Source organism: Salmo salar, chromosome 01, assembly GCF_965601325.2.
Source record: "Salmo salar chromosome 01, fSalSal1, whole genome shotgun sequence".
NCBI lineage: Eukaryota > Metazoa > Chordata > Actinopteri > Salmoniformes > Salmonidae > Salmo > Salmo salar.
This window is the reverse complement of record NC_138291.1, coordinates 77,632,501-77,649,194: the sequence shown is the minus strand read 5'-3', so window position 1 is coordinate 77,649,194 and position 16,694 is coordinate 77,632,501. Positions and strand designations below refer to the sequence as shown.

The 16,694-nt window shown below is 45.3% G+C and overlaps 1 protein-coding gene across 2 annotated transcripts in view; it reads left to right on the top strand.

The window, feature by feature from the left end:
* The first annotated feature begins 264 nt into the window (after window positions 1–264).
* LOC106613059 (leucine zipper putative tumor suppressor 2 homolog) overlaps window positions 265–16,694 on the top strand; it is a 105,781-nt gene continuing 89,351 nt past the window's right edge. The window contains exon 1 of one of the 2 annotated variants that reach the window (XM_082976860.1): window positions 265–584. The gene's annotated coding sequence lies outside the window, so the exon portion shown is untranslated. The remainder of the gene's footprint in view (window positions 585–16,694) is intronic. The other variant, XM_014214942.3, reaches the window with a different exon arrangement.

Here is a 16,694-nt window from a genome sequence, read left to right as displayed (position 1 = left end):
CATTGTATGTTAACACATACGATAGCTGATAGAATATTTATATGACAAAGGACACATGATGTTTGAAGCAAAGTGGTTGACTGTAAAAGGACGTAAGGGATTGTTTCTGTCAAGCAAAGGAACACCGGCCGTCTGAATAGCCCCTATGATACCGTCTCCTATCCCCTTCCCTCCACGGTCCAAAAACTTGTCACTCCAGATCAGCGTTCGAGCAAGTTCGCCCGCGCTGCTCCATTCTGCTCCGTTCGTTTCCCTCTGTCTGCCGGTGGCGCTGAACCGCTGCAGCACGCAGCCCGGACGTTGGGGGCTGGCATACTGCGCGCGAGAGAGAGAACAGAATGAGAAAAAAGGACCGGACCAGTCGAGCTTGTTGCAAATCTGTTTCTCTTCCAAGCGGACGTGTTCGGGACAGAGAGAAGAGAGGACGAGAGTGAGCAAGATGAGGAAGGGAACACTGAGTTTCAACTCGTGAAAGCAAGGGGGAAATGAGGGGGGAATACCTGTTATATCAAGGAAAGAACTTACTTTAATATTACACCAAGCCACATCTGGAAATAGTCGTCTGCAAGGAGCAGCAGCTCGAGGTGAGTTTCTTGGATGTTAGGCTACTAAACTATCAGCAATGTATACGAGTTGTGCATACGGAATGGATGCTGTTCTGCATAAAATGTTGGTTATTTCTGAAGTAGCCTAGGCCGACAGCACATCATGGTGAGGATTGTTTCGCTGTCATGTAGCAAACTTATTTTTAAAGCGCGAGGTGCTCTTAGTCGGGTTCTTTATAGTTTTCACCTTTTTAAAGCAGTAGCCTATATTTTAAGTTTTGATTGTTTGTGGGCCTGTTTCGTGCCATTCTAGTGACACGGTTGTGTTGTGAACAGCAATGTTTTATGTTATTGACATTACATAGAGTGGAACGGACAGGCTCCAGTCCAGTCACACATCAGGAGCTGAGCTCACATGATGCAGCCATATCTGAACAGCTGTTGTAGCCAAATCATCCATACTAAAAAACATGCAAGACCCGAAGCTATTTTACCCTGTTTGAAATGTTACTGTCTCTTACAGTAAGTAATAATATCCATCACAATGGCTGCGTTTACTTAGGCGGCCCAATCCAGATCTTTTCTCACTAATAATTGGTCTTTTGCCCAATCAAACCAGTTATTTCGCCAATAACTGGGCGAAAGATCAGAGCTGGGCAGCCTGTGTAAACACAGCCATAGCCTACTCAGTTAAGTCTGTTCTATTTAGCTCAGTGGAAAGTGTCTGTCTCTAAAATGATTCAAGACTTGACTGATCTATTGATCTAGTCATTGATTGGTTGATTTGACATTTCTTCTTCTTGAGATTTGATACAGTGTCTATTCAATGTCTTAATTAATTGACAAAAGTTCAAATCAAATCAAGTTGTATTGGTCACGTACACATGGTTAGCAGATGTTAATGTTAGTGTAGCAAAATGCTTGTGCTTCTAGTTTTGACTGTGCAGTAATATCTAACAAGTAATCTAACAATTCCCCAACCACTATTCCCCAATACACAAATCTAAAGGGAAGAATAAGGATATGTACATATAAATATATGGATGAGTGGCATAGGCATGGTGCAATAGATGGTATAAGGTACAGTATATACATATTAGATGAGTAATGTAAGCTATGTTAATATTATTAAAGTGCCATTGTTTAAAGTGACTAGTGATCCATTTATTAAAGTGGCCAGTGATATGAGTCTCTATGTAGGCAGCAGCCTCTCTGAGTTAGTGATTGCTGTTTAGCAGTCTGATGGCCTTGAGATAGAAGCTGTTTTTCAGTCTCTCGGTCCCAGCTTTGATGCACCTCTACTGATCTCGCCTTCTGGATGGTAGCGGAGTCAACAGGCAGTGGCTCGGGTGGTTGTTGTCCTTGATGATATTTTTGGCCTTCCTGTGACATCGGGTGCTGTAGGTGTCCTGGAGGCCAGGTAGTTTGCCCCGGTGATGTGTTGTGCAGACTGCACCACCCTCTGCAGAGCCTTGTGGTTGAGGGCGGTGCAGTTGCTGTACCAGGCAGTGATACAGCCCGACAGGGTTTGTCAGGGTTTGTCAGGGTTTTAGGTGACAAGCCAAATTTCTTCAGCCTCCTGACGTTGAAGAGGCGCTGTTGTGCCTTCTTCACCACACTGTCTGTGTGGGTGGACCATTTCAGTTTGTCTGTGTTGTGTACGGCGAGGAACTTAAAACTTTCCACCTTCTCCACTGCTGTCCCTTCGATGTGGATAGGGGGGTGCTCCCTCTGCTGTTTCCTGAAGTCCACGATTATCTCCTTTGTTTTGTTGACGTTGAGTGAGAGGTTGTTTTCCTGACACCACACTCCGAGTGCCCTCACCTCTTCCCTGTAGGCTGTCTCGTCGTTGTTGGTAATCAAGCCCACTATTGTTGTGTCGTCTGCAAACTTGATGATTGAGTTGGAGGCGTGCATGGCCACGAAGTCATGGGTGAACAGGGAGTACAGGAGGGGGCTGAGCATGCACTCTTGTGGGGCCCCAGTGTTGAGGATCAGCGAAGTAGAGATCATGTTTCCTACCTTCACCACCTGGGGGCGGCCCGTCAGAAAGTCCAGGGCCCAATTGCACAGGGAGGGGTTGAGACCCAGGGCCTCCAGCTTGATGATGAGCTTGTAGGGTACTATGGTGTTGAATGCTGAGCTATAGTCAATGAACAGCAATCTTATATAGGTATTTCTCTTGTCCAGTTATGTACAAATCTCACATATTTCTCAGCATATTTCCAGAATTCTGATGCCATTTCATCTGTCTTCTCTTAGTCTCTTAGACTGCCGTGTGTCTCTGTGGAGCAGGAATGTTGGGTAATAGTAGGGCTGTCCCTGACAATTCTTTTTTTTATTGTCAACCGAAAGTCGTCTGTTCTGTTGACCAATCGATTGGTCGAAATTCTTTAACGTGTATTTTTACATATATAGACACACCTATGTGTTTTAATAAAATAAAAGCCCTGGAAATGCATCTCCTCAACTATGCCCATGTCTCCTTTTCCCGACAGTCCATATCATATTCCCATCGCCTCCTTCTCCGCTGCTTGGTCCTATTGTGGTGGGAGATTCTGTAACGGTTGTCGTCGGGAATAGAGGACCAAAACGCAGCAGGAATGTGGATGCTCATCTTGTATTTATTTTAAATAAAGAGAACACCAAAATAACAAAACGAAGACCGCACGAACAACAAAACAGTCTTGTCATGCTCACACAGGCAAAACAAGAAACACTCTCCCACAACACCAAACCAAACAATTACCCATATATAGGACTCTCAATCAGAGGCAACGAGAAAGCACCTGCCTCCAATTGAGAGTCCAACCCCCCATCAACCTAAACATAGAAATACAACAAACCAGAAAGAACATAGAAATACAAAACATAGAACATAGACCAAAACCCGGAAATAATAAGTCAAACACCCTACTACATAAATCACCACCCCGAACCACATAAACAAAATACCCTCTTCCACGTCCTGACCAAACTACAATAACAAATAACCCTTATACTGGTCAGGACGTGACAATAAGAGCTCATCAGGTAGGACTATTTTATGATGTTTCCACCAAATCAGAGCATGACATTTTTTCCCTTCACGCTGAGTGGTTATCAAAAGGGTGAGAGTTGGAAAGATTTTTCAAATACATTGAGGAACCATTGTGATTCTCAATGGATGTAAAAACAGACTTTGTTTGCTTGCTGTTTGAGGAGAAGAAAACATTACTTTGAGAAGCTCCACAGCTCATTAGTGGTGGTGCGTTAAGCCAATCAGAAATACTATCAGATCCTACATTTGCGCACAGGCCAGGTAGTCTATAGGCCTACTTCTATGCGCAATCCGGTGCACGTCCTTACTCAACATTGACAGTAGCACTCCAAACAAAATACAATGACTAAATTGACAAAACTCGTAAATGGAATGAAATAAACCAAAACGTGTTTCTCACAAGTGTAGCGCTCTGTAAACAAAGTGTCCACTCTGACAATGAGAACGGCAAAAGACTGGAATAATAATATTTAGAATGCATTAACAGAAATGACCATAACCAAGCAAACATTGTAGATCAGAAATGATAGGAATTACTACTACTGGTCATATATGTAGTGGGGAATAGATAGACACCAACAATCAAGGCAAACATTTCACACAATGAAGTCATAAAATAATGAATGTGCACAAATTGGCGGGAGAGAGCACATTCTGGAGAGAGTTGTGCATCTTAGCCACACTCCCCTTCTTCATGGACTGTGCCATCCACGCGGCCTCCGCAATGGATTAGTTCCAGCCTCCACAATGGATTAGTCTCAGTCTCCGCAATGGATTAGTCTCAGCCTCCACAATGGATTAGTCTCAGCCTCCGCAATGGATTAGTCTCAGCCTCCGCAATGGATTAGTCTCAGCCTCCGCAATGGATTAGTCTCAGCCTCCGCAATGGATTAGTCCCAGCCTCCGCAATGGATTAGTCTCAGCCTCCGCAATGGATTAGTCTCAGCCTCCACAATGGATTAGTCTCAGCCTCCACAATGGATTAGTCTCAGCCTCCAGCCTCCACAATGGATTAGTCTCAGCCTCCGCAATGGATTAGTCTCAGCCTCCGCAATGGATTAGTCTCAGCCTCCGCAATGGATTAGCCTCAGCCTCCGCAATGGATTAGCCTCAGCCTCCGCAATGGATTAGCCTCAGCCTCCGCAATGGATTAGCCTCAGCCGCCGCAATGGATGAGTCTCAGCCTCCGCAATGGATTAGCCTCAGCCTTCGCAATGGATTAGTCTCAGCCTCCGCAATGGATTAGTCTCAGCCGTGGGCCGCGAATGGATTAGTCCGTCGAGGGCCTCGCGCAATGGATTAGTCTCAGCCTCCGCAATTGATTAGTCTCAGCCTCCGCAATGGATTAGTCTCAGCCTCCGCAATGGATTAGTCTCAGCCTCCGCAATGGATTAGTCTCAGCCTCCGCAATGGATTAGTCTCAGCCTCCGCAATGGATTAGTCTCAGCCTCCACAATGGATTAGTCTCAGCCTCCACAATGGATTAGTCTCAGCCTCCACAATGGATTAGTCTCAGCCTCCCCAATGGATTAGTCTCAGCCTCCACAATGGATTAGTCTCAGCCTCCAGCCTCCACAATGGATTAGTCTCAGCCTCCCCAATGGATTAGTCTCAGCCTCCGCAATGGATTAGTCTCAGCCTCCCCAATGGATTAGTCTCAGCCTCCGCAATGGATTAGTTTCAGCCTCCGCAATGGATTAGGCTCAGCCTCCGCAATGGATTAGTCTCAGCCTCCGCAATGGATTAGTCTCAGCCTCCGCAATGGATTAGTCTCAGCCTCCACAATGGATTAGTCTCAGCCTCCAGCCTCCACATGGATTAGTCTCAGCCTCCGCCCCACATGGATTAGTCTCAGCCTCCCCAATGGATTAGTCTCAGCCTCCACAATGGATTAGCTCTCTGAGATCGGCGTGAATCAGACAGGTGTCTCGTGTGCTAAAATATATTTCCTACTGCTTGACTAAAAAAAATCTTGGTTGACCAACAGCCTATTGACCAAACAATCGAACAGTCCACTAATTGCGGTCAGTCCTAGGTAATAGTGTGCTGAGCTGTGCTGTCTGTCTTTGGCTCTACACAGCTGTTTCAGTGTGGGGTTTGTCTTCCCTACCCACCCCACTGGCATCCCCTGTCTGGGAAAACACGCACGAATGCAAGCGCACATAGGCAAACACATGCAGACACACACGTGCACACGCACACACACACGCACACAGGCACACGTAAACACACATGCAGACGGGCACAGGCACACACACACACACACACACACACATGCAAACGCACACGCAAACACACACGCAGACGCGCACAGGCACACACACACACACACATGCAGAAATGCATGTGCGGACACACACACACACACACACTCATTCCCGCTAATACCCATATCGTCAGAGTCTTGGCAGGACATTCCCTGTCTGACTCTCATGCCATCCCCAGTTGTTTAAGGGTGTCTGACTGTCTGCTGAAGGAACAATCATGTCTAACACACAAATGGGAGGGAGGGAGGGAGAGAGAGAAAGAAAGAGAGAAAGAAAGGGGGAGAGAGAAAGAGAGAGGGCTGAGAAGGGAGAGTGGGCAGAGAGAAAGAAAGAGAGAGAAGGGGGCAGAGAGAAAGAACGAGCGAGAGAATGGGGTAGAGAGAAAAGGATAGAGGATATATCGATGAAAGCTGCTGGCAGAGAGAGTAAGTGAGAGAGAAGATGGAGAGTAAGAGAAAGAAAGACAGAGAATGGGGGCGTGAGAGAGGGCAGAGATAGGGTTAAGGTTGTGACACCGTAAAGAGACATCTTTGTTTTATGCTCTCAATGGCTGTTTTAATACAGTGTATGGATCAGGATCAATGTGAGCAGAATCGGAAATGCTGCTGGTCTGATTGGACCATAAATAATAGGGATGTAACGATTCAACGATACGCATCGGTCCCCAATTCAAATGTTTAAGATACAAGTCCATCGGTCGCGGACCCAATACCGATCCAAATGTAGCATGCATCCGTCAGAAAAGCAATCCAAACGTTACGAATCACCGGTTCACATTTTTGTTGTTGTTGATATTACATTATTTCTACCTTCCGAAAATACCTCTCATCTTTTGTGATAACTGATGCGTCATATCTGCTTCAGTGTCGATCTGCATGTAACTGTGTTGACATTCATTGATGTACACGTAATTTTGCAATATCAATAGCCTAGTCAAACTGCGCACTGTGCCCAGCTACACACGCTGACCAACGCGAGGAATGCAGCCTGTTCCTGGTCTTGTCTATCTGCACAGCACATTCAAATGCTATAATGGCTTGCGTGATATTAGGCTTTATTAGTTTAGTGACAACCTATGTAATTTGCTAGGTTACTGTTATTCATGTGCTGTTGAAAATGGTGTTTTACCGGAATAAAATTAAGCTACCAGAGCCATAACATAACTCAGCGACTAGTGTTGTCGGATTGGAGCTCGTCACATAAAATTACGTTTTTATCAAAATCTACTGATGTCAGCAGCCAAAGAATAGCCCGCAATTACACAGAACAATGTCGTGTGTAATTGCGGGCTATTCTTTGGGGGCTGAAAATTAGTTTTAAGGAAATCCTGGAGTTGAGTTTAATCGGCTACCTGCTGAAATGAGCATACAATAGTTTTTATTTTGATTGTTTAGATTCAACAATAGTTTGGGTAATTTTGCTTTAACAATCAGTTTATATGGTCATTTTTAGATATACAGTTGAAGTCAGAAGTTTACATACACCTTAGCCAAATACATTTAAACTCAGTTTTTCACAATTCCTAACATTTAATCCTAGTAAAAACTCCCTGTTTTAGATCAGTTAGGATCACCACTTTATTTTAAGAATGTGAAATGTCAGAATAATAGCAGAGAGAATGATTTATTTCAGCTTTTATTTCTTTCATCACATTCTCAGTGGGTCAGAAGTTTACATACACTCAATTAGTATTTGGTAGCATTGCCTTTAAATTGATTAACTTGGGTCAAACGTTTTGGGTAGCCTTCCACAAGCTTCCCACAATAAGTTGGGTGAATTTTGGCCCATTCCTCCTGACAGAGCTGGTGTAACTGAGTCAGGTTTGTAGGCCTCTTTGCTCACACACGCTTTTTCAGTTCTGCCCACAAATGTTCTATGGGATTGAGGTCAGGGCTTTGTGATGGCCACACCAATACCTTGACTTTGTTGTCCTTAAGCCATTTTTCCACAACTTTGGAAGTATGCTTGGGGCCATTGTCCATCTGGAAGACCCATTTGCGACTAAGCTTTAACTTCCTGACTGATGTCTTGAGATGTTGCTTCAATATATCAACATACATTTTCTACCTCATGATGCCATATATTTTGTGAAGTGCAGCAGTTCCTCCTGCAGCAAAGCACCCCCACAACATGATGCTGCCACCCCCGTGCTTCACGGTTGGGATGGTGTTCTTCAGCTTGCAAGCCTCCCCCATTTTCCTCTAAACATAACGATGGTCATTATGGACAGACAGTTCTATTTTTGTTTCATCAGACCAGAGGACATTTCTCCAAAAAGTACGATCTTTGTCCCCATGTGCAGTTGCAAACCGTAGTCTGGCTTTTTTATGGTGGTTTTGGAGCAGTGGCTTCTTCCTTGCTGAGTGGCCTTTCAGGTTATGTCGATATAGGACTTGTTTTTCTATGGATATAGATACTTTTGTACCTGTTTCCTCCAGCAGCTTCACAAGGTCATTTGCTATTGTTCTGGGATTGATTTGCACTTTTCGCACCAAAGTACGTTCATCTCTAGGAGACAGAACACGTCTCCTTCATGAGCGGAATGACGGCTGCGTGGTCCCATGGTGTTTATACTTGCGTACTATTGTTTGTACAGATGAACGTGGTACCTTCAGGAGTTTGGAAATTGCTCCCAAGGATGATTTCTTTTGATTTTCCCATGACGTCAAGCAAAGAGGCACTGAGTTTGAAGGTAGGCCTTGAAATACATCCACAGGTACACCTCCAATTGACTCAAATGATGTCAATTAGCCTATCAGAAGCTTCTGAAGCCATGACCACATTTTATGGAATTTTCCAAGCTGTTTAAAGGCACAGTCAACTTAGTGTATGTAAACTTCTGACCCACTGGAATTGTCACACAGTGAATTATAAGTGAAATAATCTGTCTGTAAACAATTGTTGGAAAAATTACTTGTGTCATGCACAAAGTAGATGTCCTAACCGACTTGCCAAAACGATAGTTTGTTAACAAGACATTTTTGGAGTGCTTGAAAAACGACTTTTAATGACTCCAACGTAAGTGTATGTAAACTTCCAACTTCAACTGTACATGGTAAAGTTGAGAATTTCATAACGAGGACAGAAACCACTTTGCAAGGTGCACTAAGTGGCCAAAGGGAGAGGAGAAGAGAAGATTATTCCGTAAACACTTCCAAACAATTTTCAGATGATGGTGAAATCCAAAGCTGTGCTATATATTCATTGGCTCTGTCATAGCTTATTTGTAAATTATAAATATTGATACATTACTAGCTCAAAAACTTAATTTGCTAAACTGACAAATTCATTAGTGGGTAATGGTGATTTCAGAACCAAATTGGGGGGGGGCAAAATACATAGGCTACATTGCCCCCCACCTAATGTGATAGTGGTAGTGGGGTGGTAGATGCCTAGTCTCCCATATGGCTCAGCTCAGGTGCCTACATAGTACATACACCATGGAAATACATAATTTACACACACATACACACACACACACACACACACACACACACACACACACACACACACACACACACACACACACACACACACACACACACACACACAGAGAAGTCAGCTCAGACAGATTCAGCTCACAGAGGCCCAGCACATGAGCTCCATCAGCAGCACATTTTTTTTACTTAGAATGGAAAATGAATGTGTTTATGCAACAAATGTCACATTGATTCGTTCTATAATTACACCGAATCATTTCAAACTTCATTTCATTTCAAACTTAACCATATCGTTCCTGTATCGTATCAGAGCCCATGTATCTAGATATGTATCAAATCATCTTTAAAGGGAAAGATGCACATCCCTAATAAATAATCCTTACCCCAAGATCTCTCTCTCTCTCACTTTCTCCTCTCTCTCTCTCTCCTCTCTCTTTCTCCTCTCTCTCTCTCTCTCCTCTCTCTTTCTCCTCTCTCTCTCTCTCTCCTCTCTTCTCCTCTCTCTCTCCTCTCTTTCTCCTCTCTTTCTCCTCTCTCTCTCTCTCCTCTCTCCTCTCTCTCTCTCTCCTCTCTTTCTCCTCTCTTTCTCCTCTCTCTCTCCTCTCTTTCTCCTCTCTCTCTTTCTCTCGTTCTCTCTTTCTCCTCTCTCTCTTTCTCTCGTTCTCTCTCTCTCTCTTTCTCTCTATCCCTCTTTTCCTTAATCCCCCTCTCTCAGGTAATCTTCACGTGTTTGTGTGAGTGAGTGTGTGTGTGTGTGTGTGTAAGTGTGTGTGTGTGTGTGTGTGTGTGTGTGTGTGTGTGTGTCATAGGGTGTGTGTGTACATGTATGTTTGTGAGCCCTAATGACATTATTTCACCGAACCATAACATTACAGCTCAGCCATAACCTTACTGAGAGAGACCCTAAATCACATAGCCCTGTCTGCAAAGCAGAGGGAGAGACGAGAGGAGGGATGGATGAAGAGGGTGGAGTGGGGAGAGCGACGAGGGAGGGAGAGGAGAGGAGAGGAGAGGGATGAGGAGGAAGAGAAAGAGGGTGAAGTGGAGAAACAGAGTAGGGGAGGAAAGGACGGAGCACTATAAGGGCTGCGGGAAAAGTGGCCTGGGCATGTGGTGTTAGCCAAGCTAGCGGAGTGGGTAAAGAGGAGAGGATGTGGGGAGGTGGAGAGGATGAGGGGAGGGGAGGGGAGGGGAGGGGGAGATAGCTAGGTGTTGGACCCAAGAGGGAGGGCATGGCCATAGGCAAAGTCACGGTCTATGGACCACAGAATACCCTAGGGGTCCCCGGAGGTGCTGCAGGGATGCATGTTTTTAGTTATTTTTGTAGAAGAATATGTGTTTTCTGTTTTCTGACTCTGGGAAAGTAATTAAATGGCTTCATTGCCAAAATCTCAGGCTATCTTTTTAATATCAGGCTCCCGAGTGGTGCAGTGGTCTAAGGCATCTCAGTGTATGAGATGTCACTGCAGTCCCTGGTTCAAATCCAGCCTGCATCACATCTGGCTGTGATTGGGAGTCCCGTGGGGGTTTTATTCGGTGTCTCTTGATTTCCATGTGCTATGATCTCTTACATAGATTCTGAACCTTTATAATGGCAGATTGTCATAATTATGTTATTATGTTATTGACTAAGTGACTATGGCTTTCCAGGTCTCCAAACAGTGCTATTTGTGGGTTAATTTTAGAACAATGTTAGGACTTTTTAGACACTCTTGAACCACTCCAGATAGCGCTTCTTAGCAGATTCGTCTGAGAGTCTAAAACATCTGAACTCGTTTACAAATGCTTTGTTCTACGACTGTCAAAAACTTTTTTGTGTGTGTGTGTGTGTGTGTGTGTGTGTGTGTGTGTGTGTGTGTGTGTGTGTGTGTGTGTGTGTGTGTGTGTGTGTGTGTGTGTGTGTGTGTGTGTGTGTGTAAATCTGACTGACAGCTTGTCTCCTCTCCCACTCTGTGCTGAGGTTGTGCCCTTTGAGAACATTCTGACAGCACCCTACAGACTGACTGACAGGGACACACACACACATACACACACACACACACAAACATACACACACACACACACACACACATCTCTCTACCCCCTGTTAGGAGCAGTAATTGTTGGGTACCTGACTAGAGACATGACCTCTGTTTTTTCTCTGTTATTCGGAAGGTAAACACTACTGTAGCTCTGTAGATGAATGAAGGGAGTCAAAGACAAGTTCACTAAATATCCCGGATGTATCCCGGTACTCTTCCTTTTCTTGTGTCCTTCCCTTCATCTATACTGAGATAGAGTAGTTTAAGATGAAGAAGATTGCCTTGCAGAATATAGTAGGAGAGTGTCTTAATGTCAGTGGGTTGAAACTCAATCAATAGCACAGATGGTGCTGTAAATGCATTTGTAAGAGGACCTAGAATCAATGCTGTGTGTAATGGCCAGAAGAATAGGCTTGTACACAGTATCATGGAATTAAGCAGATCACATTAGGCTCCTGAGTGCTGACATTTGCCAACAACTCCATATAGCTATCAATCAATATAATTTCATTTCTATAACATTATAAGAATATTACAAATATTTGTTTCTTCATAAAGTGCTGAACTGTAACCCAGGCCTACACACCAAAGAGCAAGCCTAAAGCAACAGTGGAAAGGACCAACTCCTTGACTGGGTAGGATGAAACCTTGAGAGGAACCAGACTGCATGGGTAGGATGAAACCTTGAGAGGAACCAGACTGCATGGGTAAGAAGAAACCTTGAGAGGAACCAGACTGCATGGGTAGGAAGAAACCTTGAGAGGAACCAGACTGCATGGGTAAGAAGAAACCTTGAGAGGAACCAGACTGCATGGGTAGGATGAAACCTTGAGAGGAACCAGACTGCATGGGTAGGAAGAAACCTTGAGAGGAACCAGACTACATGGGTAGGAAGAAACCTTGAGAGGAACCAGACTACATGGGTAGGAAGAAACCTTGAGAGGAACCAGACTGCATGGGTAAGAAGAAACCTTGAGAGGAACCAGACTGCATGGGTAGGATGAAACCTTGAGAGGAACCAGACTGCATGGGTAAGAAGAAACCTTGAGAGGAACCAGACTGCATGGGTAAGAAGAAACCTTGAGAGGAACCAGACTGCATGGGTAGGAAGAAACCTTGAGAGGAACCAGACTGCATGGGTAAGAAGAAACCTTGAGAGGAACCAGACTGCATGGGTAAGAAGAAACCTTGAGAGGAACCAGACTGCATGGGTAAGAAGAAACCTTGAGAGGAACCAGACTGCATGGGTAAGAAGAAACCTTGAGAGGAACCAGACTGCATGGGTAGGAAGAAACCTTGAGAGGAACCAGACTGCATGGGTAAGAAGAAACCTTGAGAGGAACCAGACTGCATGGGTAAGAAGAAACCTTGAGAGGAACCAGACTGCATGGGTAAGACGAAACCTTGAGAGGAACCAGACTGCATGGGTAAGAAGAAACCTTGAGAGGAACCAGACTGCATGGGTAAGACGAAACCTTGAGAGGAACCAGACTGCATGGGTAGGAAGAAACCTTGAGAGGAACCAGACTGCATGGGTAGGATGAAACCTTGAGAGGAACCAGACTGCATGGGTAGGATGAAACCTTGAGAGGAACCAGACTGCATGGGTAGGAATAAATCTTGAGAGGAACCAGACTGCATGGGTAAGAAGAAACCTTGAGAGGAACCAGACTGCATGGGTAAGAAGAAACCTTGAGAGGAACCAGACTGCATGGGTAGGATGAAACCTTGAGAGGAACCAGACTGCAAGGGTAAGAAGAAACCTTGAGAGGAACCAGACTGCATGGGTAAGAAGAAACCTTGAGAGGAACCAGACTGCATGGGTAGGAAGAAACCTTGAGAGGAACCAGACTGCATGGGTAAGAAGAAACCTTGAGAGGAACCAGACTGCATGGGTAAGAAGAAACCTTGAGAGGAACCAGACTGCATGGGTAAGAAGAAACCTTGAGAGGAACCAGACTGCATGGGTAAGAAGAAACCTTGAGAGGAACCAGACTGCATGGGTAGGAAGAAACCTTGAGAGGAACCAGACTGCATGGGTAAGAAGAAACCTTGAGAGGAACCAGACTGCATGGGTAAGAAGAAACCTTGAGAGGAACCAGACTGCATGGGTAAGACGAAACCTTGAGAGGAACCAGACTGCATGGGTAAGAAGAAACCTTGAGAGGAACCAGACTGCATGGGTAAGACGAAACCTTGAGAGGAACCAGACTGCATGGGTAGGAAGAAACCTTGAGAGGAACCAGACTGCATGGGTAGGATGAAACCTTGAGAGGAACCAGACTGCATGGGTAGGATGAAACCTTGAGAGGAACCAGACTGCATGGGTAGGAATAAATCTTGAGAGGAACCAGACTGCATGGGTAAGAAGAAACCTTGAGAGGAACCAGACTGCATGGGTAAGAAGAAACCTTGAGAGGAACCAGACTGCATGGGTAGGAATAAATCTTGAGAGGAACCAGACTGCATGGGTAAGAAGAAACCTTGAGAGGAACCAGACTGCATGGGTAGGAAGAAACCTTGAGAGGAACCAGACTGCATGGGTAAGAAGAAACCTTGAGAGGAACCAGACTGCATGGGTAGGAATACATCTTGAGAGGAACCAGACTGCATGGGTAGGAGGAAACCTTGAGAGGATCCAGACTACATGGGTAGGAAGAAACCTTGAGAGGAACCAGACTACATGGGTAAGAAGAAACCTTGAGAGGAACCAGACTGCATGGGTAAGAAGAAACCTTGAGAGGAACCAGACTGCATGGGTAGGAATACATCTTGAGAGGAACCAGACTGCATGGGTAGGAATACATCTTGAGAGGAACCAGACTACATGGGTAGGAATACATCTTGAGAGGAACCAGACTGCATGGGTAGGGAGAAACCTTGAGAGGAACCAGACTGCATGGGTAGGAATAAATCTTGAGAGGAACCAGACTACATGGGTAGGAATACATCTTGAGAGGAACCAGACTACATGGGTAGGGAGAAACCTTGAGAGGAACCAGACTGCATGGGTAGGAATACATCTTGAGAGGAACCAGACTGCATGGGTAGGAATACATCTTGAGAGGAACCAGACTACATGGGTAGGAATACATCTTGAGAGGAACCAGACTGCATGGGTAGGGAGAAACCTTGAGAGGAACAAGACTACATAGGTGGGTGGAAACCTTGAGAGGAACCAGACTACATAGGTAGGAGGAAACCTTGAGAGGAACCAGACTACATGGGTAGGAATAAATCTTGAGAGGAACCAGACTGCATGGGTAGGAATACATCTTGAGAGGAACCAGACAGCATGGGTAGGGAGAAACCTTGAGAGGAACCAGACTGCATGGGTAGGAATACATCTTGAGAGGAACCAGACTGCATGGGTAGGGAGAAACCTTGAGAGGAACCAGACTGCATGGGTAGGAATACATCTTGAGAGGAACCAGACTGCATGGGTAGGAATACATCTTGAGAGGAACCAGACTGCATGGGTAGGGAGAAACCTTGAGAGGAACCAGACTGCATGAGTAGGAATACATCTTGAGAGGAACCAGACTGCATGGGTAGGAATACATCTTGAGAGGAACCAGACTGCATGGGTAGGAATACATCTTGAGAGGAACCAGACTGCATGGGTAGGGAGAAACCTTGAGAGGAACAAGACTACATAGGTGGGTGGAAACCTTGAGAGGAACCAGACTACATGGGTAGGAAGAAACCATGAGAGGAACCAGACTACATGGGTAGGAGGAAACCTTGAGAGGAACCAGACTGCATGGGTAAGAAGAAACCTTGAGAGGGAACCAGACTGCATGGGTAAGAAGAAACCTTGAGAGGAACCAGACTGCATGGGTAGGAATACATCTTGATAGGAACCAGACTGCATGGGTAGGAGGAAACCTTGAGAGGAACCAGACTGCATGGGTAAGAAGAAACCTTGAGAGGAACCAGACTGCATGGGTAGGAATACATCTTGAGAGGAACCAGACTACATGGGTAGGAATACATCTTGAGAGGAACCAGACTGCATGGGTAGGAATAAATCTTGAGAGGAACCAGACTACATGGGTAGGAATACATCTTGAGAGGAACCAGACTGCATGGGTAGGAATACATCTTGAGAGGAACCAGACTGCATGGGTAGGGAGAAACCTTGAGAGGAACAAGACTACATAGGTGGGTGGAAACCTTGAGAGGAACCAGACTACATAGGTAGGAGGAAACCTTGAGAGGAACCAGACTACATGGGTAGGAATAAATCTTGAGAGGAACCAGACTGCATGGGTAGGAATACATCTTGAGAGGAACCAGACTACATGGGTAGGGAGAAACCTTGAGAGGAACCAGACTGCATGGGTAGGAATACATCTTGAGAGGAACCAGACTGCATGGGTAGGGAGAAACCTTGAGAGGAACCAGACTGCATGGGTAGGAATACATCTTGAGAGGAACCAGACTGCATGGGTAGGAATACATCTTGAGAGGAACCAGACTGCATGGGTAGGAATACATCTTGAGAGGAACCAGACTGCATGGGTAGGGAGAAACCTTGAGAGGAACAAGACTACATAGGTGGGTGGAAACCTTGAGAGGAACCAGACTACATAGGTAGGAGGAAACCTTGAGAGGAACCAGACTACATGGGTAGGAAGAAACCATGAGAGGAACGAGACTACATGGGTAGGAGGAAACCTTGAGAGGATCCAGACTACATGGGTAGGAAGAAACCTTGAGAGGAACCAGACTACATGGGTAGGAGGAAACCTTGAGAGGATCCAGACTACATGGGTACTAGGAATCCTTGAGAGGCACCAGACTACATGGGTAGGAGGAAACCTTGAGATGATCCAGACTACATAGGTAGGAGGAAACCTTGAGAGGAACCAGACTGCAGAGAGGAACCAGCCACTCCCCACTCCAGCCATTTTCCCAGAGGGACTAAAGTGGCCTAATATGTCACTGAGTGTCACTTGACTTGTGTCAGGGGCCTGAAGTATGAGGATCAGGATTAAGTTAGCGCTGAAACACACACAGACACATTTTAAAATCTTGATTTGAATCCACAAATCACATTACAGTCAAGAAGGATTCAAACATTTCAAAGGACACAGATATCTGGACACATATGGAAACAGATAGCACTGTCTTCTCCACACAGCAAGGCTGCCCATGACCGCTGACACAGAGCAGTACCTCACTAGCTGCTTTGCCTTTGTCTTATGCATGCCTACATTCTGAAGGCCATGTACTGTCAGCCTACTGTATAGTGAGCATTTCTCATTTGCCAAGATAATCCATCCACCTGACAGGTGTGGCATATCAAGAAGCTTATTAAACGGCATGATCATTACACAGGTGCACCTTGTGCTTGGGACAATAAAAGGCCACTCTAA